At 44.4% G+C, this 22,362-nt stretch overlaps 1 protein-coding gene across 1 annotated transcript in view; it reads right to left on the reverse strand.

The window, feature by feature from the left end:
• The window catches only part of LOC126175871 (nucleoplasmin-like protein ANO39), a 42,911-nt gene that overhangs the window by 18,758 nt on the left and 1,791 nt on the right, over window positions 1-22,362 (reverse strand). The window lies entirely within an intron of this gene.

Genomic DNA, 22,362 nt, shown 5'->3' on the forward strand with positions numbered 1-22,362 from the left:
TGACTTGCTCAATTTGCAGTGGAATATGAGAACCAAACATCTGGAGCATGGAAGCGCTGTTTTAGGTGAGGAACATTCGCAAAGTTCAATGATTATTATTCACAAACTGCTTATCTTACACACAATATAGAAAGGATGTTGGCAATGTGTTATGAAATCGAGTTGGAATCTTCAAATGGAAGAACAGCATATGACAGCCAATAACACTCTGGTAACTAGATGATATGAACAGCTTTACTTTTATAGATTTTACTTAAAAATGACATCGTCACTGCCAACAGACAATCTAAAGTATTGTGAGGTAGATGAATGATGTATACACAAATGAGCACGAAACTAAGTGTGTCATATTGAACTCTTGACACATTCCCAAAATATAAAATTAAAATCTAAAAATTGGCTTAAAAATGAAGACATTGAATCAATGCTGGGCATTATAAGAAATAATAGTAGTTACCCATATTAACCTTGTCCGAGGATACTCTTATTTCACATAAAGGAAGAGGGTGCCCCAGTCTTTGCAGTTTTAAGTGGGTGTGCTGGGAACATTAGCAGTGTGAGAGGACGAGACAGAAGATCAATTTTTGTGAACCATGTAAGGATATTAGTGCCTGTGTGTGTCCTCTCTGCAGGAAGGGAGATAAATTGCTCATCACCAATGGTGTGCCATAGAAGGAAAGCAAAACTGTGGGACATGGACATGGTAGGAGCTGACTGTGATGATACTGATGCTGGACTTTAAGAAATTTGTGTTTTTATGGAGCAGTTGAAGATGCAGTGACTGACAGCCACGACGATGGCTGGCTGAGCCACTGAGACAGATGTTACAGTTATGAAGTAATAAAAACATGGTTTTTGAGTCACTGGGCCAAGATTCTCCCATTGTGTCAGGGCTTATCTGCTGAATAGTAACTGCATTCTTTTAATTTTTCCACGCAGTTACACCAGCAAGTTTCCACAACGACACACCCATTGCATCAAGGGACAACTAAATGGGTATGTTTTGTTGAACTCACCCACAATTACACTTTTAGCCCATGCTAACTGGATGTGTGAACCACCTGGATTTCCTTGTTAAAAACACAATTTCCTAGATGGAATACATGTTTTTCCATATGAAAATACCCTCGTTTTTCACATTTCTTACATTACATTACTAATTTTTCACAACTGAATTTCCCTCACATTCATCTTTATAAAATTAATGATTGTTTCACAAATACATACGAAATTGTTTGGGAAAAAGGTGAGGTCAATACATGAAATAGATATTTGAGGGTAGTGTAACTGTCACCTGTTGCTAAGAATTGCAGCAAAAATGTCAGCCTCTCTTCTGCTGATAAGGATCATTGATAACTTGCATCTTGCTTTGAAATCTTCGATTCAATAGCAGCTAGCAGAAGGTGAAAATCGTCCATGTGGAATAAAGCAAACTATTTTCACAGCTGTAAATCACAAATCAGGCAAATCCACCACTTCTTTCACACCTGTGCAAAAATTCAGACCCTCAGTTTTCTGTGTATGTCGTTTTGCTTTCATGACCAACAGCGTGGTTCCTATGCAAAATAAATCAAGCTGTATGTTTCTTTTTCCATCACGCTGTACTGAACACAGGTTAATCAACTTTTCCACAATGATGTTTTAGTGCCAAAAAGTAAAACATATCATATGCTCTCTTCTGTTTGCTCACTATAAACGCTTATTCACAGGTACAAGTAAATGCTGGTCCATGAACCTCCCCACCCTTTGTAGTTGTGGGGGGTCCACTCAAGGTGTTCCATATTTTGCTGGACTGCATCTGTCTTTTGACCTTTCACTCTAAATATGCCCTCCCACATTCTTTGTCTCGGGTGTTAGAGGACACCCCTCGCTCGGTTACGTCTTCTCAGGGTGGTTTTTTGTTTTCCTTCCCCCAGAAAGTGGTTTGTACTCTCAGGTGTAAGTCCTTGGATCTTCCTGGAAAAACAGACACCATGCAGTCATATATAATTAATATGCATAGCTGGGCAATGGATCTACCTTCTTCAGTGGGGATGCACAAACACATCCGATCTCCTATGGGTATCTGAGAGTAATGAACATGGAGTCAGTGGACAGGAACTGCAGATAGGTGGCACTTGATGTGAATGTGGATCGGTCCTGAGGCCTGCTGAGACAGTCCACGCAGTTGCGATAATGAATGGCGCAGTGGTTAATGTACCTGCCTAGTAAGCGGGAGATGCTGGGTTTGAATCCTGGTTTGGTACACATTTTCGCTTGTTGCCACTGAGTCCGCGTAATGTTCCACTGCAGTTGATAGCAGTGATCACCTCCAATTTACATATAACATTTCACAGCTGCGGATTCTGCATGGTGTCTGTTCTTTGAGATATTTCCGAAAAACACACACTACCCAATCATATAATTTTACTTCAGCATGCTACTTCAGAATGATATTGCAACAATAAAAAATAAACAATAGAGTAACAGCAAAATAAAACTTTAGTTCTTAAGAAAATGCATTTACAACAAAACACAGCAGGCGCACAGAAGCGTCTGCAGACAGCAGAGTATACGAAAGGCTTTAGGACGAAGACTACGAAATGCTGTGTAACAAAACACTCTTTTTGATGAGTGTGACGTCGCAACTGTTTACATTTCTTAAGTCCGCTTTACACTGAAGCAAACACAAGCAACTGTGCTTTCGCAAGTAATGTGCAGAGACCTGTGGAGCGCCATTTCTCCTGGGTCCGCAGAGAGCTGAGAACAGTGCGAATTAGGACTCTTGACTGACTAGTGGGACAGGAACTGGTGAACAAACATCGGGAGAGGGCCCCAAAGACCCCATTCATAGAGTATAAGGAGGATGTGATTGTGCTAAGTTGTGTTGTAGGCCTTACGAAGATAAAAGAAAACTGTGACAAGATGGTGGCGCTGAGAAAAGGCCTGCCAAACTGCGGTTTCCAATGGAAGCAAATGATTGATTGGGGCCCATCTCTCCGAAAAGCCACACTGTTAGGGGGAGAAAAGGTCCGCGATTCAAGGACCCAATTGCGCCGATGAGCCATCATCCTTTCAAATAACTTACACAGAGCATTGGTCAGGCTGATGGGCTGGTAGCTATCAAGGAACGACATATTCTTGCCAGGCTTAAGGACAGGAACCACAACAGTGTCTCTCCATTGAGAGGGGAAAATACCTTGGAGCGAAATATGGTTTCACACTTGGAGGAGATGCTGTCATTGGGGAGGATTGACCACTGAAGCAATTGGTTATGGATGGAATCAGCGCCAGGAGTTGAATCATGGGAAGAAGAGTATGCCACACACACACACACACACACACACACACACACACACACACACACACACACAAACACAAACACAAAAAAAACCTCTCATTCAGTAAAAGGTTCACTATAGGATTCCATCTGATGGGTTTGTTTTGTTATGGTTTTAGGGCGCAAAACTGCTACGGTCATTAGCGCCGGTCTGTGACTTGGAAAAAGGTAAAAAGCAAAACAGGGAAACCAGCAGAAATGGCAACGAAACTCAAAAAATTGGAGAAACTAAAAGGAGAAGAAAAGCTTAAAAATCCACTACAGAAAGGAGTTGGATGTCCCCAAAAAGAGCTTCAAATGACTGACTAATAAACTCGAGAACGCGATCGGCCGAGCACGTGTCATCTGCTAAAATGGAAGCTATATCAGGCGACAGCTGTAGACTGGCACGTAACGGAGTAAAATAGGGGCACTCAATTAAAAGGTGTCTTACTGTCCACAGCTGAGAGCAATGGGGACAGAGTGGGGGAGGATCACCACTTAAAAGATGTCGATGGCTAAAACGACAGTGCCCTATCCGGAGTCTAGTTAAAATTACCTCCTCCCAACGACGCGTTCGGGACGAAGAGGTCCAAGCACAGGGAAGAGCTTTCATGTCCCGCAATTTATTATTGGGAAGTGTCGACCAATTTGCATGCCATAAAAGAGTAACAGGACGACATAAAACACTCCGTAGATCGGCGAAGGGAATCGTGCGAATAGCTGGCTGAAGAAGAGAGACTGCAGCCTTGGCCGCTATATCGGCCGCCTCATTTCCACAGATACCAACGTGTCCTGGGATCCAGAGGAACGCCACAGAGACGCCCCCCAAGTGGAGCAAGTGGAGGCAGTCCCGAATTCGGTGGACCAGAGGGTGGACAGGGTACAGAGCTTGGAGACTGAGGAGAGAGCTGAGAGAATCTGAACAGATAACATACTGTATCCGCTGATGGCGACGGATGTATTGGACAGCCTGGAGAACAGCGTAAAGCTCCGCAGTATAAACCGAACACTGGTCGGGAAGCCGAAATCGATTTGGGGTGTCGCCAACAATATAGGCACTCCCTACACCTAACGATGTTTTCGAGCCATCAGTGTAAATAAATGTGGCTTCCTTCATTTGTGCACATAGAGCAGCAAATGCCCGACGATAAACAAGTGAAGGGGTGCCATCCTTGGGAAATTGACAAAGGTCACGGAGCAGGCAGGTCCGTGGACGGAGCCAAGGCGGTGCTGTACCCCAAGTTGTCAAGAACGTTTTAGGAAAGCGAAAGGAAAGAATGGAGCAGTTGACAGAAGCGGACTCCCGGTGGTAGTAGGGATGAAGGGCGGCCTGCATACCCTAAAGCCAAGGAGGCGTCGAAAAAAATGTCATGGGCCGGATTAGCAAGCATGGAAGACAGATGGCTAGCATAACGACTCAGAAAGACAGCTCGCCGATTGGACAGCAGAGGTTCAGCAATCTCAGCATAAAGGCTTTCCACAGGGCTGATGTAAAAAGCTCCAGATACTAAACGTAATCCACGGTGGTGGGTAGAGTCGAGATGCCGAAGAATAGACGGCCGAGCAGAGGAGTAAACTATGCTTCCATAGTCCGATTTCGAGCGCACTAAGGCGCGATAGAGGCGGAGAAGGACCACTCGGTCCGCTCCCCAGGAGATAACATTCAGGACACGGAGGGTGTTGAGGAATCGCAAACAGTGAGCCGAAAGATAGGAAACGTGGGAGGACCAGCACAGTTTTCTGTCAAACACAGGACCCAAGAATTTAGCGACGTCCGAAAACGGAAGGTTGACTGGTCCTAGATGTAAGGAAGGTGGAAGAAACTCCGTACGACACCAAAAATTAACACAAACGGTCTTACTGGGAGATAAGCGGAAGCCTGTTGCGATGCTCCAAGAGTAGAAGGTATCAGCTCGGGTAATCACCCTTCCCTGGGCCTGGCCGTTACCAGGGGATATGTACGTGTCTTACCTGTCTACCCGGGGCGGGGAATTATGTGTTACCCCGTCACCGGCTATGCATGGAAATGCGTGGGTTGACCTTCAGACACGCACAGGGAGGAAAAAAGAGAAAGGGGAAAGCAAAGGGAAAGGAAAGAAGAGGTCTCAAACGCCGCAGCGGAGAAAAGGGCAAAGAGAAGAGGTAAGGAAAAGAGAAGGACAAAGGAAGGACGAAGACTTGCAAGCACAGAAAGAAAAGAATGTGTTACATTTTCGAGCGTCCGTCTCCAGACGTAGGCACGAAACATACTCCCAGAGGGGGAGAAAGGGAAGAGGCGGTGGAGGGGGGGGGGGAAGATGGGGGATGGGGAAGGATGTGGAAAGGGAAGGTATGCAGCAGCCCGGAAAGGACGGAAGGTCACATTAACTTGGGGTCCCGTGCTCGCCACGCACGTATCCACAAAAGAGTTGTGGACCACCTGGGGGGCCACCTGATGGGGTAAACATAAGCGGGAAGTTCTAGCCCACTGTTTCCGGAGGAGGAGGGGCAGTTTTCCCTGCTCCACCACAGAGCTAGGTGACAAAGAATGGAGCTCATGAAGTTGCGAACTGCAGAGTGGATTATTTTGTCGGACAGATCACAAACAACTTCATCAATGCAACCTGACAAAGGTGGAAACATGAACCGGGAGGTATATAGAGGGCAGTAAGCATGATAAGTCCAGTGCGGTAAACTGGTCATCGAGAGGCAGGAAGGGAACAAGGGAATCTACAGGAATGGGTCGCTATCACACAGGTCATCGTATGATGAACAGTGTCAAGAAGGAAGAAGGGGAGGGAAAGAGAGCGAAAGACCAATGGCAGAGAGATGGTATATACAAAACTAAAATGAGTACGGGAACCATACTGAAGAAAGCACAGGTCGCTGTCCACAAGAAATTGTTCAATGAGGAGCCCCCAGGCTAGATGAAGCGCTGTCCTGCAAAGGCTGATGGGCACTAAAATCCCCAAGGAGAAGGATGGGAGGGGGAGTTGCTGAAGAAGGACAGTTAGGGCAGCAGATATAAGTAGCCTGTCAGGACGAAGATAGAGACTGCAAACTGTAACAGCAAAGTCCAAGCGAACCCAAACGGACTAACGCGCATACACCACTGGACGTCCTTAAAGGGCCGACCCAGTTCCGACAAAGCACAAAACCCACGAAGGGATGGTGAGTTAGTATCATTAAAATGAGATTCCTTGGGAATGACATAAGCTGCTGAGTAACAGGCAATAAGGTATTGCAATTCTGGGAGGTGACCATAGTAGCAATTACAGTTCCATTGAATGATCATGGAGCAGGTATCCAAACGGGCAGTGAATGGGTTGGAGCCAATCACACCACTGGGTCACCAATCATCACCAACAAGGATAGGCTGACATCCATAAATAAGACGACAGACTCAGGTTGCGAGGGGGAAAGTGGCACCTCCGGATACACTGGGGAGGGGGCGCATCCTGGGACTACTTCTTCTTCTCCTCCTCCTCCTCCTCCTCCTCTCTTTCAAAGGTCGAGAAGGGCAAGGCACGGAGGGAGAGCAAGCTTCTGCAAGATCTGGAAACAAAAGAGCATGTGACCTTGGGGGCACACAAATTTTGCGTCCCTTGGCCGCATTGTGGCAGCAGGCCTCCGGCCTGAGAGATGCCGAGGGTAGGGCTCCACAAGGAAACCCCATCATCGGCAGGTGCTGGAGAAGGGGTGAACTACTTCAGGCAGGGAGGGGGAGAAGCACCCACAGGAGAGGGCATGTGAACTGCGGGGGAGGGGGAGAGGAGAGAGGGGTGGTACTGGGGTAAGGAAGAGGTAGGAGGGAGAAAGGATGTAACAGAGGCTCAGTTGGTCATATTTTTGATGAGCCTCAGTATAAAATAAGATGATCCAGGGACTTTTATTCTTGTATCTTCTTTTCTCTCTTGTAAGCTGGGAAATCTGGTGAGTGCCTAGAGTAATGGTTGTGACAATTAACACACAGGATGGTGGAATACAGGAGCTCCCCTCATGGAGTAGATGTCCACATTCACCGCACAGAAGCTCCACGGTAAAGTTTGAAGACACACCTGGTACGCAAGCACTGAAAACATCACATGAGTGGCGGGACATACGGCTTCACAGCATATTGATAACAGGTAACCCTGACCTTGTCCAGGGGGTATCACCCACAAATGCCAGAATAAATGCGCCAGTATCTGTGTGATTGTCCTTACGACCTTTCGGAACACACCAAACAAACTGAATCCCCCCTACTTCCAGATTGGCCTGGAATTCCTTGGTTTGAAGTATGAGGTCCGTATGTAAAATGACTACCTGAACCACAGTAAAAGACTGGTGGTGAGTAATGGACGTCGGGATTTCGCCAAGATGGTCACAAGCACGAAGGGCTGCAGAAGTGGTTTTGATCAACAGTGAACCTGACTCCATCTTACTGAGACACCACTTCACCAAACTTGTCCTCGATATTTTCCACAAAATGGCTTGGTGGCAGAGAAAGTGTCCCCATCAGTCCTAGTGCAAGCCAGGTAGTGGGTAAAGTGCTTCACACCAAGCCAGCAAGCCTTGCCCTCCTCCCAGGGTGTAGCCAGAGAAGGGAAGAACAGTCAGTTTTTGGAGTTTCATACACAAAGCATCTGCCTCGATATCACTCACTCTGATCATGAGCTCTCCCCATGGGAGTCAACCATCCACAGAAAACGCCATCTGACATGGCAGCCATTGCCAGTTCTGATGCTCCATAATGATAAGCAACCACTCTTAGGTATACATGGGGAGGTAACAGCTCGGGTAGGAGAAATGTGATCCCTGTGTTGTCAAGGGGCTCAGCCAGATGGGCATGTAACAGCCCCATCACAAAGACTGGCTACACATGCTGCTGACCTAGCAGGGTGAGATGGGGCAGGGGGCAACATGGAGTCAAACTGGAAGGGGGAGAGGACAGAAGAAGAGGAACTGAAACTTCCTGGCAGATTAAAACTGTGTGCCGGACCGAGACGAGAACTCGGGACCTTTGCCTTTTGCGGGCAAGTGCTCTACCAACTGAGCTACCCAAGCACGACTCACACCCCATCCTCACAGCTTTACTTCTGCCAGTACCTCGTCTTCTACCCTCCAAACTTTACAGAAGCTCCCTGCGAAACTTGCAGAACTAGCACTCCTGAAAGAAAGGATATCGCGGAGACATGGCTTAGCCATAGCCTGGGGGATGCTTCTACAATGAAATTTTCACTCTACAGCGGAGTGTGCGCTGATATGAAACTTCCTGGCAGATTAAAACTGTGTGCCGGACCGAGACTCGAACTGTAGAGTGAAAATTTCTGTAAAGTTTGGAAGGTAGAAGACGAGGTACTGGCAGAAGTAAAGATGTGAGGACGGGGCGTGATTCGTGCTTGGGTAGCTCAGTTGGTAGAGCACTTGCCCGCAAAAGGCAAAGGTCCCGAGTTCAAGTCTCGGTCCGGCACACAGTTTTAATCTGCCAGGAAGTTTCATATCAGCGCATACTCTGCTGTAGAGTGAAAATTTCATTCTAGAAGAGGAACTGTTGGATGGAGTGTGTGGGGACAGTGGGTTAATGGAGATCAAGGCCGGAAGGGTTACAGGACCGACTGATGTTTAAAGGATAACTTTCGTCAGAAAAGGTTGAGGTGGAGAGAAGTATCCACGTGGTCCAGGTTGTGTAGCAGGAACTGAAATTTAGTATGTTGTTCTCAGTTACATGTTATACCACTGGGTGGTCAAATTCATTCTTGGCTACAGTTCTGTGGGGGTGCACTCACTCTGACGGACTAGTTGGTTGTCATACCAACATAAAAAGCTGTGCAGTGACTGCAGGAGATTGCTATATGACATTGCTTCTTTCACAGGTGTCCCTGCCTCTGATGAGGTAGGATAAGCCTGTGACCGGACTGATGACTTAAGTCTTGGGTGGGTGGATTTAGCAGGTCTTCCACCTGGGTCTTCAATAGTAATATAATCCCTGTGGTCAGGAGTTTAGGAGTGAGACGGGCATAGGGATAGACAAAGATGATGAGTTTGGGTGGGTGACAGAATACCACTAAAATAGGGATGGGAAGGCCCTTGTTTAGGATATGGTACAGTTGTTCCAGTCAAGAGTGATGGTGGCTAATAGGGAGAGGGGGGGAACTCTCTTACAGCCGATTCTTAGGGACAAGGGAAGGATCATGGGTGGGTGAAGATGAGACACACTGTTTGTGTACTTGGTTTGGGGGGTAAATACTTGTCTGTGAGTGTAATCATGAGAGCTTCAGCATACTGTATACTGCAGATATGCCATTAATGGGTGGCGAGGGTATATCAAATCAATTTTTTAGTGTGGAAAGTTAGTTGGTTGGTTGGTTGGATGACTAAAGGGACAAAATTACTAGGTCATCAGACCCTTTTTCCTCAAACAGTCATATAGATATGCCTGTTTGAGGAAAAGGGACTGATGACCTAGTAGTTTTGCATAAAACCAAGGGGAAGAAAGTTCTGAGGTCTACAAAACATCAATAAAGGCGAAATAAGGGACAAAAAGAAGATGAGAGAGAGAGAGGGAGAAAGACAGGCAAGGTGTCCCATCTAGGGAACAGCTGGAAGCAGAGTGCAACGAGGGGACATATATCCTCCAGTCCCTGCCATTTACCAGAGATTGCCTAGGAAAGACTAGTAACATTGACAGGGCACATCCGCAGCCTGGTCTGGGCAGAGGAGGTAACAGTGTTCTGCCAACCTCAATGGGCTGATAAGGTTAGGTGGTCCTCCCTTAAAGAGTAATTAAAAGTCACCTTCACAAATAAAACATAAAACTAAGTCAGTCACTGAGGCGTCATCTCATAACACTTGGGGTTGCGAGTCATAGGAGATAAACAGTCCGCTGCAGGGCGGCTAGGTTGGGACAGTCCAGCAAAATATGGACCACCAAATGGCAACCACAACAGTGGGGTGGGTCCTCATGACAGAGGAGATGACCATGAGTCAGCCAGGTATAGCCAATAGAGTGTCGGCAAAGGACTCCAGAGTCCTTGCAAGAGGCTTGGAAGAGGCCTGCATGGAGGGCCTTCAGATTCGTAGTCTCCTTTACCACCTGTAGTTAGTTTGGTGAAGTCAGAGCGAGCCATTCTGATTTCCAGGTTCCTACAACTTGACGCTTAATATAGATCGGAGGTCTGTTTCTGGAATACCAATCTCAAGAGTCAGTTAACTGGTAGCCAGTTTGGCCAGGCTATCGGCAAGTTAATTCCCCGGGTTTCTGATGTGGCCTCGAGTCCATATGAAGGTCACTGAACGTCCACATTGTTCGAGGGCATACAGGGAATCCTGGATAGCAATGGCCAAGGGATGGCAAGGGTAACACTGGTCAAGAGTCGCTGCAGATGAGAAACAACCCATCGGTGCAGGAACAGATACACTCGAGAGCATGAGGAACAGCTACCAACTCCACAGTGAAAACACTACAGCTACTTAGCAAGGAACGCAGTTCAGTATGTCCCTTGTGAGCATAAGAACAGCCCACACAACCAGCAACCATCGAGCCATCAGTATAGACTACTACTGAATCCCAGGATGCACCAAGGATGGAGAAAAATTGGTGGCCGAGGTCCTCGGGGGACAGAGTCTTTTGAGCCTTATGGTACGTCAACACGTAGCTGTGGCCGAGGGACTCACCATGGAGGTAAACCTGAGTGGGACCGTAGGAGGTGGAAGAGAAAACTGGAGCTCAGACAGGACAAACTTGACACGTATTGCAATCATAGTCCCTGATCTTGAACAATGTTGTGGGAGATGGATTTCAGTTTCTGGGAAGAGACGATGGTAGTTCGAATGCTTATGAGAGCTGTGAATGTGGGTAGCATAATTGACAAACTGTTGTTGGCACCTGATCTGCAATGGAGGGACCCCAACCCCCACGAGTAAGCTATTCACAGGGCTAGTTTGAAAGGCACCTATCCTGAGTTAACCCCAGCCACTGGTGTATCAGATCCAGTACCCACAATGCTGAGGGCAGTGCCGAACCGTATCTCAAACTCCCATAATCAAGATGGGATTGTATCATAGCTTTGTAAAGCTGCAAAAGGATAGTGTGATCTGCACCCCAGCTAGAGAAGGTGTTACTCAGACAGCAAAGTGTATTAAGGTGCAGCCTGCACTTCTGCTTAAGCTGGTGAAGACAAGAAATCCACATCAGCTGAGAATCAAAGACCAGTCCTAAAAATTGTGGGGCACGGTACAATGCAGACAGAATTGCATGAAGTGAGTCTTGGCAGCTGGAAACCGAAAGCCATGAGTGCGAGCCCATGACTATCTTTCGTATTTCGTATGGCGCCTTGCAGTCGACGTTCAGTGACGCCCGTGCTAAAGGAGCAACAGAGAAGGCAAAAGTTGTCAGCGTAAAAGGGTGATACTGAGGACCCAACAGCTGCTATTAGACCAATGACAGCTACTTGTAAGAGAGTGACACTCCATACATACCCCTGCAGGACCATATTCTCCTGGGGTATGGGGGGGTACTGTGGCAATCATCAATTCAAACCTGGAACATACAGTGCAACAGGATGTTTAGGATAAAAATCAGGAGCAGACACCAGAGACCCCACTTGCGTAAGGTAGCACAAATATGGTGTCATAAGCCTTTCACAGGTCGAAGAAAACAGTTACAAAGTGTTGACGTAGGGAAAAAGCTGTTCAGATGGCAGACTCCATGTAAACCAGATTTTCAGTAGTGGAACAGCCATGGTGAAAACCACCCTGGGATGGAGCCAGAACGCCCTGAGACTCAAGTACCAACGCAGCCACCTGCTCACCATGTGCTCAAGCAACTTACAGAGAACATTGGTGAGACTGACTCGATACCTGTCAATCTCTAGAGGGTGCTTACCTGGTTTCAGTACTGGGACAATGATGCTTTCTCACCACTGCGCTGGACACTCACCCTCACTCCAGATGCAGTTAAAGATGGCAAGGATACGGTGCTGACACTCTGCCGGTAGGTGCAACATCATTTGGTTGTGGATGTGGTCCGGATGTGGGGCTGTTTCAGTGCAGTGGGCTAGAACACTGAAGACTTCCCACTCACTGAATGGAGCATTATATGGCTCTAAGTGGTGTGTAGTAAAATTTAATTGCTTTGGCTCTGTCTTAAAACATTAAAGGCAAGCTGATAATTCTCAGATACTGAGGCTCAAGCATACTGCAGAGCAAAATGTTTGACAATGGCATCAGTGTCAGTGTAGACAGTGGCATTCAAGGTAACACCAGGTACACCTGCAGGTGTCTCATGTCCGTAGAGAGGTCTGATCTTCGCCCAAACCTGCGAAGGAGAGATACACGGTCCGATGGCTGAAACATACCGTTCCCAGAATTCTCGCTTCATCTTTTTATCAGGTGGTGGACCAGGGCACCAAGCCACTTAAAGCAATGAGGTACTCCATAGATAGGTGCCACTTATGGCATTAGGGAGCTCACCTACGATCTCTAACAGCCTCTGCGATTTCTGATAGCCACCAAAGTACTGTCTTCCATCAGTGTAGGCCCGAGGAACAAAGGATCACTAATCAGCTGTTGAAAGGATGGCCGTGGTTGTATTCTGGATTGCCTCAGCGGTACTTCCATGTAGCAGGTAGCCAAGGGTGACAGCAGAGGCAACGCACCCCAGTCAAGACTGTTGAGAGACACGAGTCCAGGGGAGTGATGCTGAGGGAGGGTTAGGAAGATTGGGAAGTGGTGACTGCCACAAGGGGCATCAAAAACTCTCCAGTGTATGGATGGGAGATTGCAAGGGCTGCAAATGGAAAGGTCAATGGCCAAGAAAGTTCCATGCACCACACTGAAGTGTGTGGGGGGTACCAGTATTCAAGAGGCAAAGGTCAAGTTGTGCTAGTAAATTTTCTATGTCTTTACTTTGGCAAGTGATCATTGTTCCACGATACAGAGGGTAACGGGTGTTGAAATCACCCAAAATTAGGAAAGGTGGTGAGAGCTCTGAAACCAATGCAAACAATATGTTGTGAGACGCTTCATCGGGAGGGAGATAAACATTGCAGATGGTAATATCCCAAAATGCCCTTACCCAAACAGCCACAGCCTCTGAAGGTTAATCAAGAGGCACCAGTTCGCTATATAGTGTGTCCAGAACATATGCGCAAACTCCACCCAACGCCCTGTCATACACAGCACGATTTATAAAACACCCCTAGTATCCACGAAGTGCTGAGGTCTGCACTGCTGAAAACCAAGTCTCTGGAAGACAGGGGATATGCTTAAAAGATGATGTAGCTTAGCCAAGTGGTGGAAAAACCGCTACCATTCCAGTGGAGAATAATATTTTCGACGCACAGTGAGGAAATGAAGGGATCAAAGAGGCACGTTATGCCTTAGTGTCACCTGCTGCCACTGGTTGAGAGTTTATGGCATCAATATACATGGGTTCTGGGTTCCATTGGGTGGTGCGAACCATGGCGTCAGGGGCCTGTGTGGAAGGGATGATAGTAATCCAAATGCAGGTACTGTTGGAGGTTGGCCAGTTTAATACAGACAGGACGGAGCCATTCATAGGTGGTGGTCAATGCCCAAAAAGGTGGCATGATGGATTGAGGAGGACCAGGTGAAGCTGAAGGTGTCGAGATTGTGAAGGAATGAGGATATGGAGTTTTGATAGTTAGTCCACATTATAAAGAAACCAGTGATGAACCTGAACCAGATGAGGGGTCTGGGAGGCTAGGAAGGCTTCCTGCAGATGGCACATGGAAGGTTGGCATGTGGGACTGATGTGTGTAGTCATCCATTGTTTACCTGTAAATAAATCTGAGGCATAGCCATGGGCATCTGCAGGGCACCCTCTTATGCAAACAATTTTATGAGTAATCTAGAGGAAACCTCCTCCTCCCCCCCCCCCCCCCCCCCCCAAAAAAAATCTAAAACTCGTTATGTGGTTCCAAATGTGCCACCTTCCTGGACGTAACCACATCTGATGGCTTCATTCATACTTCTGTGCATATTAAACCCACTAACCACCAACAATATCTTCATTCTGACAGCTGTCAACCCTTCCATACCAAAAAAATACCTCCCATACAGGCTCTTCGCCTGTGTATGTCTCATTTGCAGTGACTTGAATTCCCTTGCCCATTATGCTCTGGGCTTCATGGGAGCTGTTACAGACAGACACTACACCCAAATCTAGTCTGCAAACCAATTTCCCAAACCATTTCCTCCCCCCACCCCACCAAGAATCTGCTACAAAGCAGCATTTTACCTCATCATCCAATATCACCCTGAAATGGAATAAATAAACCATATCTTTTGCCAGGGACTTGATTATCTTGAAGCCCTGAAATGAGGAATATCCTACACAAGTTCCTTCCCACCCTTACTTAAGTGACATTCCTTACCCACCCAACCTACACAACATCTGGGCCCCATTTTATTCCAATTACAATCTCAACCCACATGACACATGGACAGTCAGGTGCAACACCGCCCACTAAGCATTCCCTACTCCAGTCCAGTCACAGGTTTATTCTACCACATCAAAGGCAAGGGTACCTGTGAAAGCAGCAATGTCATATACCAATTATTCTGCAGTCATTGCACAGCTTTTTATATTTGTGTGACAACTAACCAATGGTGTACCAGAGTGAATGGCCACTGCTGAACTGTGGGAAAAAGGGACCATCCAGTTGCACAGCATGCTCAATTGCAATGGCTGTCTTACAACCCAGACCCTCAGGATCCTCCCCTCCACCGTCAGCTTTTCTGAATTATGCGTACAGGAGTTACCCTTGTAACACACATCCTTCAGTCTCTTAACCCTTCTGGCCTCAACCTCCATTAACTCACTGTCCCCACACACTCCACCCTAGAGTGTCCTCTTTCTCTGTACTCCCAATCCATGTCTCGGCATCACATTCCTGTGCCACTCCCCACCAGCTCTGGTGCCCATGCATCAGATACCTACCCTGCTCACCTGGCACTCCTCCCTCCCGAATTCCTAAACAGTAAATGTGCTGCCTACCTCCAAGCCCCTAACTTTTCACTCTAAACCCCTCTTCCTACCTCCATTCTCCACCCCCCCACCACCACCCAATGTATGCCTTGTACATAGTCTACCTGCTGACATGCAATCGCAGAACTCTCTCTCTCTCTCTCTCTCTCTCTCTCTCTCTCTCTCTCTCTCTCTCTCTCTCTGTGTGTGTGTGTGTGTGTGTGTGTGTGTGTGTGTGTGTGTGTGTGTGTGTGTGTGTGTGTGTGTATATATATAAATTGAGAAAGTTTTCTTCCTCGTGTGTGTGCCTGTCTACTCAATGCTTCTGCTATTCTGTGACTGGTGGTCTCCTTCGCTCCTCAATTATTTACTCACTAACTGATGTAACTAAGACAGTAACCTGTAACTAGGGCAATAGACTGTCTTGAAACCTGTAACTCACACATTACTGTATTTCAGTTGAACACTGAATGGAAATGGGAACTGAAGCATTATTGGCTACTAAATTAACAAAATGTATTTAAATGTAGGCCTCCTGACATGACTTCCCAATTTAAGTAAATTCATGTAACTTTAACTGAAATTACAACGAAACCAAAATAGTTGCATGTCAACAGACTTAAATCCCAGCATCTCAGTGGTGTAAAATGTGTGCGGTATTTGGTGCAACTGGCATTTTTGGTAATAGAGGTAGATATAGAGAATATAGTTCAAGAGAAGTTCAGAATTCACTAAATTTCTCACAGGGAAACAGAAAAAGCATTGAAGTAATGTTTCCAGTCTTTCTTATAACCTATTCCTTGTTAAAACGTGGGAAAATATCTGACAAAATAAGTCTAGGTTGGAGAGATGGTGCTACAAGCATTGCTATCTTACCTCTATGCTAGTTCTTTAAGTGTACATGAAGTTGCCCAAATGGCAAAAGTTACTATCACAGCTCCATTTGGTGAGGAACAGCAGCTTACCAAACATTTTTCAGGCACTCCTAGTTCCAAAGAAAGTGGTCCTTGTAAAAATGGCTCTAGTTAGTAACCTACACCAAGTTACCGATGCAGCTGAAACTCAGTCTTGTACCTTACATATATTCTGTACCAGTTTCAACAAAACTGAAGACTGTCTAGCTAGGTTCCCTGTGTCATTTGATTAAAAAAACACCTCCAAGAAACTGTTTTCATTAGTAGCCATGTTTGTATTGTAAACCGTATACAGTTAGTTTTAACTACTGTTAAGTACAGTAAAGCCCCAGTTAACTCAGGTCAACTGAAACTTCGGTTACCCAAAATGTCTCCTAAAATCATTAACTAAAAATTAAAATGGTACTACAAGGAAATAATTCGAGGGCAAGAGTGTTCCAGGATGTAGCTAGAGGGTAGACGCGAGTGCCCAATCCTGAGCTGCTTCCCCAGCCACCAACTTTCCAGCCTAAGTATAACTACAGTGCCAACAAGATTGCATTCAAGTGGTTTGCTTCCACTGTATGTGCATTGTTGTGCCACAGCACCTAAGCAGAAGTGTGTTGCAGTTACTTTCACTGATTAGTTCTTATCAAATAAGTTGAAAAAGGAAGTTTATTGAAAACTATAGCACTGGTTTTTCTCTCATTTCAGAATGAGTGAAGTCTATACTTCTTGAGCAGGACATGAAAAATCTCTGCAGCAAAACAATGAAAACATCTGACTTTGAAAAAGTTGCTATCTTCGGTTCACCCAACAACGAGGAAAAAAGACTTCTCTTTCACAGGTCCAATAACACAAGAAAATGCTAGAAATAATGTTAACCAAGTTGTTAGGTGAGGAACGAAAAGATTCTTTTTTCAAGCTCTGGGTGGGTAGACAGATTTTAAATCAACATGCCAGTCGGCAATTTAATGTATGTGGAGAAAAGTTATCTGCTGACCCAGATGCAGCTCATGTTTTGAAAATAAAGTCTGGAGATTACAGCCGAGGCTAAACTAAGCACTATATTTGTAGTGTTCCTGAAATGGGTGTTAATTTTATAACGTTGCCTACTAGATCCATAGCTTCCTTAAAAGAAATGCCTACCTCTGGACACAAAAGGAAAAACGGAAAGCTGTTCTTTTGGCATTAAACATTTTTTTTACACGTATAGGTTTTCATTGAGCCCTAAACACTACTTGGGTGTTTTGTGAACTCTTTGACAAATGTTTTAGTGACTGGTTGTACCAAGGGTTGCGAAGTTTTTAACTAAGAAAGGTCTACCTAAGAAAGAGAATGTACTGACAGTGCAACTACGCATCCTTGTGAGTTAAAAAGTGTAGACTTCCTGTGCAGTTTCTTCTCCCAAATGTTACCAGCATGATACAGTCACTGGATCATGGTGACATTTAAATGGCACAATTGTGGACTTTAAATCTTTCAAGGTTGTGGCATGCAAAAGAAAATACATGAATTCCCCACTGAACGCAATAAATATGAGAGTTTACCAGTTTGCCCAAGCCTGGAATAATGTGAAAGCAGAACATTATCAAAGGTGTTGGAGAAAACTGTATGATGCTGTTGAAGGAGAAAACTCTGAGAACTTGACAAATAGTAAAAAGAATTCCTGGATGCAAAGACTTTATTTTTGATACATTCAAGGCACAGGAGTGGATTGTCACACACAATTTGTAAGAATTCACGAACCAAGAAATTGTAGAAACTTTTTTTTCTCTTTCAAACCCTTTAAAAACTTTTACTGCATTAAAACAAAATACTACAGTACTTACTGTGTGTTCATGGCTTAACCAAAAGAACTGATATTCAAAATGTCTTCCCCCTTTAGTTCAGTCAACCAGGATTGTATTGCAGTTATAAAAAGGTTTTGAATAAAGGAAAGATACATTAATCCCACAGAAGAGCAACACAATGTTACTCAATAAAAATAAATCATTCCATTAGTCTCAAACGATCATCCAATCTGTTACTTGCCCTATATCATTCCATTTTCTGAATGTATGTATGTTCTACTGTATATATTCTAGGCTGATATTCCACAAATGCCGTGACAGACCACCAGAAACAAATCAAACTGCCCACTTCTCAAAAGCATTTCTAACACTTAAGAGTACACTGACTGACTGACCTGCAGCACATTTCACCTTCTCTTGAGTGACATATTCCCACCCCTGCTTCTATCGTATTCCAATACATAAATAAATCTGTGAAATTTAATATCTTTTAAGTTTTGCAAGATTAACAGCATTCCTCTTCAGTCTCAGAAGTTTAAACCTTTCTTTCCCTGTGTTTATGTCAATCCTTGCTATAATTAGCAATCACTGACAGAGTTGAATTTGTCTGAAACAAAGACGTCTTTAATAGTATGAGGAGAGTTTCACAATATCAGGTTTCATCTTTAACAATGAAGTTGGGGGGGGGGGTTCTCCATGTCTATTTCCAGACAATTCCTAGACTGGTTCTGAAAACAACAATATTAATCTGTCTTCATTAGTAGTACCAGTACAGCCTAGTTTCCACAACATACATTACGTGCCAGGTGCAAGACCTGCCCAATTCACCTACCCAGCACTTCCTGCCCCAGTCCTTTCACTAACTCATCCTAACCCGTCAAGGGCAGGGCCATCTGCAAAAGCATCCATGTCATATGAACTCTGCTGCAATGACTGCACAGTTTTATGACAGCATGACAACCAACCAGCTATCAACAAGAATGAATGGCCGCTACCAAACTGTCTACGAACAAAGCTGCCCACACAGGGGCACAACATGCTAGAATTCAATGGCTTCAAAACCCAGGCCATCTGAATCCTTCCCCACCACCACCAGCTTTTCTGAATTATGTAGGTGGAAGTTTCCTTGAAAGACAACCTCACTCCTGTAATTGTCCTGGCTTCCATCCCTGCAACTAACTGGGTCCACAGTCCCTACCCAAGACTTTCCCTTCTTGTGTCCTGTCACCCTCCCCCAATCCATGCTTCCATTTTATCTACATCATGTGTCACATCTCCCCAGCTCTGATACCCGCGTAGCATTTGCCTAGCCTGCGTGCAATTGCCAACCCTCATTCCTAGCCAGCACACCTGCTACCTCCCACCAAACCTAGCTACCTATTCTTCCAAAATCTAGTAAGTTTTCAGTATCTTGTAATGGCAACTGTCATTTGGCGTGTGGTTTCCTTTACTTTTAAATTACTTGTTGGGTCATTCCAAGCCAAGTGGTCTAGAGGTTCCCATATAATCCCTCACAGATTATGACGAAATTCTATATGAACGTTCACATATGTTCAAAATAAACATTGGTACAGTTTCACCATCATTTATTCAGTACTTCTAAACATATAGTAATTTGACTGACCCACAGCACAGTGCACCAGCGAGATTTCTACAACTGATACATAATATCTCTGGCAATGCCATTTTGCACTCTTAAGCAAAATGATAAAAGATTTACTGAGTAATTTTCATGTTGATAATTGAAAGTAAAGTGGGCCAAAAATTTCTTTTAAAAATGTAAAGTTAGCTTTTTATTATACTTTCGGAAGTAATTGTGGGATAAACCTGAAACTTTGCACATAACATACCAAAACAAGGACTTCAAATATAAAACATCAATGCCCTACTGCTTACCACTAGTTTACAAATTGAAAGCACAGCAGATTTTTTCAAAAAGGCCCAAAAATGGCTACTTTCGGCCCACTTTTACCAACAACAAAAAAAATTACTGCAAACTCAAGTTATTTTCACCAGAAAGGCCATGTTCTAAACCACCTAAAAACTAGATTTGGTTTGGCAATGCCTACATATAAGCTGGTTTGGCAATGCCTACATATAAGCTCCTTTAAAAAATAAGAGGTGCACTGAAAATCAGCATTCAAATTAAATCTGACATTTTATTAGGTTCTACAAATGTTTAGTACTCTAGGGAAGCAATATCAAAAGTCTTGACTAGGAAGTGAGATGAAGTCCAAATATCTTTAAAAACTTTAAAAAGAAATGTTTTTTTGTCACAACTCAATGTGACGTATTTCAGTCTCTTTTTCTTCTTTAATTACAAAATCAAACTGGTTATAAACTTACCAGACATAGTAAAATTGTTGCATAAGAGATGGAGCACACACTGTGTAAACAGCCTTCAGGTTTTAAGCCATTATCGCATTGTGTAATTTTTAGTGAAGTTGACAGTCTGCCTGACATTTTTTGGAAAGGGGTTGATGTTACAGAGAATTATTAGTAGGCCTATGTCTCTATTCTGTAATGCTATACATTTCTTTCTTTCTTGGGCCTTTGTCCCGCACTAACGCGGGGTCGGCTTTGTTATGACCGATTTGGCAGTGTTAATGGCAGAGGGTGGCCGGATGCCCTTCCTGCTGCCACCCCGAACCCCCCCCCCCCCCCCCCGGGATGGAAGTAGTGTACCCAGCTGTCTCTGTCTAGCTTAAGTCATGAAATAGTGCGAATGTTTTCAAATGTCTGTGAGTTGTGTAACTGAGGTGGAACTTTGAGACCAGCCCGGTATTCACACAGCGGGATGTGGAAAACCGCCTAAAAACCACATCCAGGCTGGATGGCATACCAGCCTTCATCGTTAATCCACCGGGCGGATTCGATCCGAGGACGGCATGCCTACCCGAGTCCAGAAAGCAGCTTGTTAGCGCTCTCTGCTACCCTGGCGGGTTCTGTAATGCTATTTTAACTCCACCTTAAGGTATAGCGTATTCTGTATCCGCATACTTCGCGGTTTATGTGGAACGCTACAGTACTTATGAAAAATTGCGTAAAAGTAAACAGTTTTTGATGTTGCTGAGCAAAAGCCATACAATAATTTTTCGAAGAACACACTGCCACTCAACTGTATAACTGTTTATTTAATTACGGCCTATAATCCCAGTTTATGCCATTAACTTATTTTGCTGGACATAAGCTAAAATTGGCCATAAATTACGAAAAATATTCTCTCCCCATGAAATGCCAGATGTAAAACCATAAACATGTAAAAAGATCAGTAAATACTAGTGGGAACACACCATATTTAATAAAAACAGGTTTACTTTGGTATATAAAAGATGAACACACGTCCTTTAGTCACTATCATTATGACTCAAGGACATGTGTTCATCTTTTACATACCAAAGTAAACCTGTTTTTAGTGTTGCTATGGTCCACGATGGCTTCTAATGAATGTGCAGAGTTTGCAGATAACTTTTTGTAGAAGTACACCAAAAATAGCCATTTTTTTTAAATCTTTGCCTTCAATTTGCTAAGTTTTGATAAGTAGTGTCCAAATGAAATTTCATATTTTAAGACCCTGTTTTGCCAAGTCATTAGGCGCAAGGCTTCACGTTTATCTTGCAATTACTTCCAGAGATAGAATAAGCTAGATTTCACATTATTTTCAAGCAAATATTTTTTGGCAGACTTTGCTTCAAATTATTAATATGAAAATCGCCTAGGAAATCTTTTTCACTGTTTCTCTCAAAGGGCACAATGTTGGAAAAGATAGCCTAGTTTTGTTTCTTTCAGGAAAATATTGCCTAAGACAAGTCTTAAATTCTCAGAAAACACACAGGTGCACTGTTGATAGTGGTGCTATGGGATCAAACAAATGACTATACCTCTGTAAGCATTTTATTAGTAATCATGACAGTTTACTTAAGTTTATATGTCCATACAAACTTTCTTCAAAATCCATGATGGTCATGCATTAACTTTTCACAATTAGACCGCTTGGCATGGAACAGCCACATTTTGAAAGCTTATTAACAGCTCAGTTTGTGAATTTCTGACATTCAGATTTGAAAAGAAGTAAAATTACAGTCACATGATCACACTATTATTTAATTTCTGGGTATACTTTGTTATATTAGCTTGTGGGGGTGGGGGGGGGGGGCTGTTTCACTTGTGACAATTATATTCCCCAATACTACCATGTTCCGGAAACTTTATTTCATTCCTTGGAGTCTGTTTTCTCCAAAAGTCTCCAAGAAACAAACATCTATATAAACCTGACCAGTACAAGTTATGACTGCTGGCACAGTAAAAACAAATGTGTTCTACCTTGAAACCTTGTTAATAGGAAAAAAACCGATCTGCAGCATAGATCGAGGTCTCACTTAGGCAGCCGAAATTTTTTTTATGTGAAACATCACCTATATGCAA

Source organism: Schistocerca cancellata, chromosome 3 (assembly GCF_023864275.1).
Source record: "Schistocerca cancellata isolate TAMUIC-IGC-003103 chromosome 3, iqSchCanc2.1, whole genome shotgun sequence".
Lineage (NCBI taxonomy): Eukaryota > Metazoa > Arthropoda > Insecta > Orthoptera > Acrididae > Schistocerca > Schistocerca cancellata.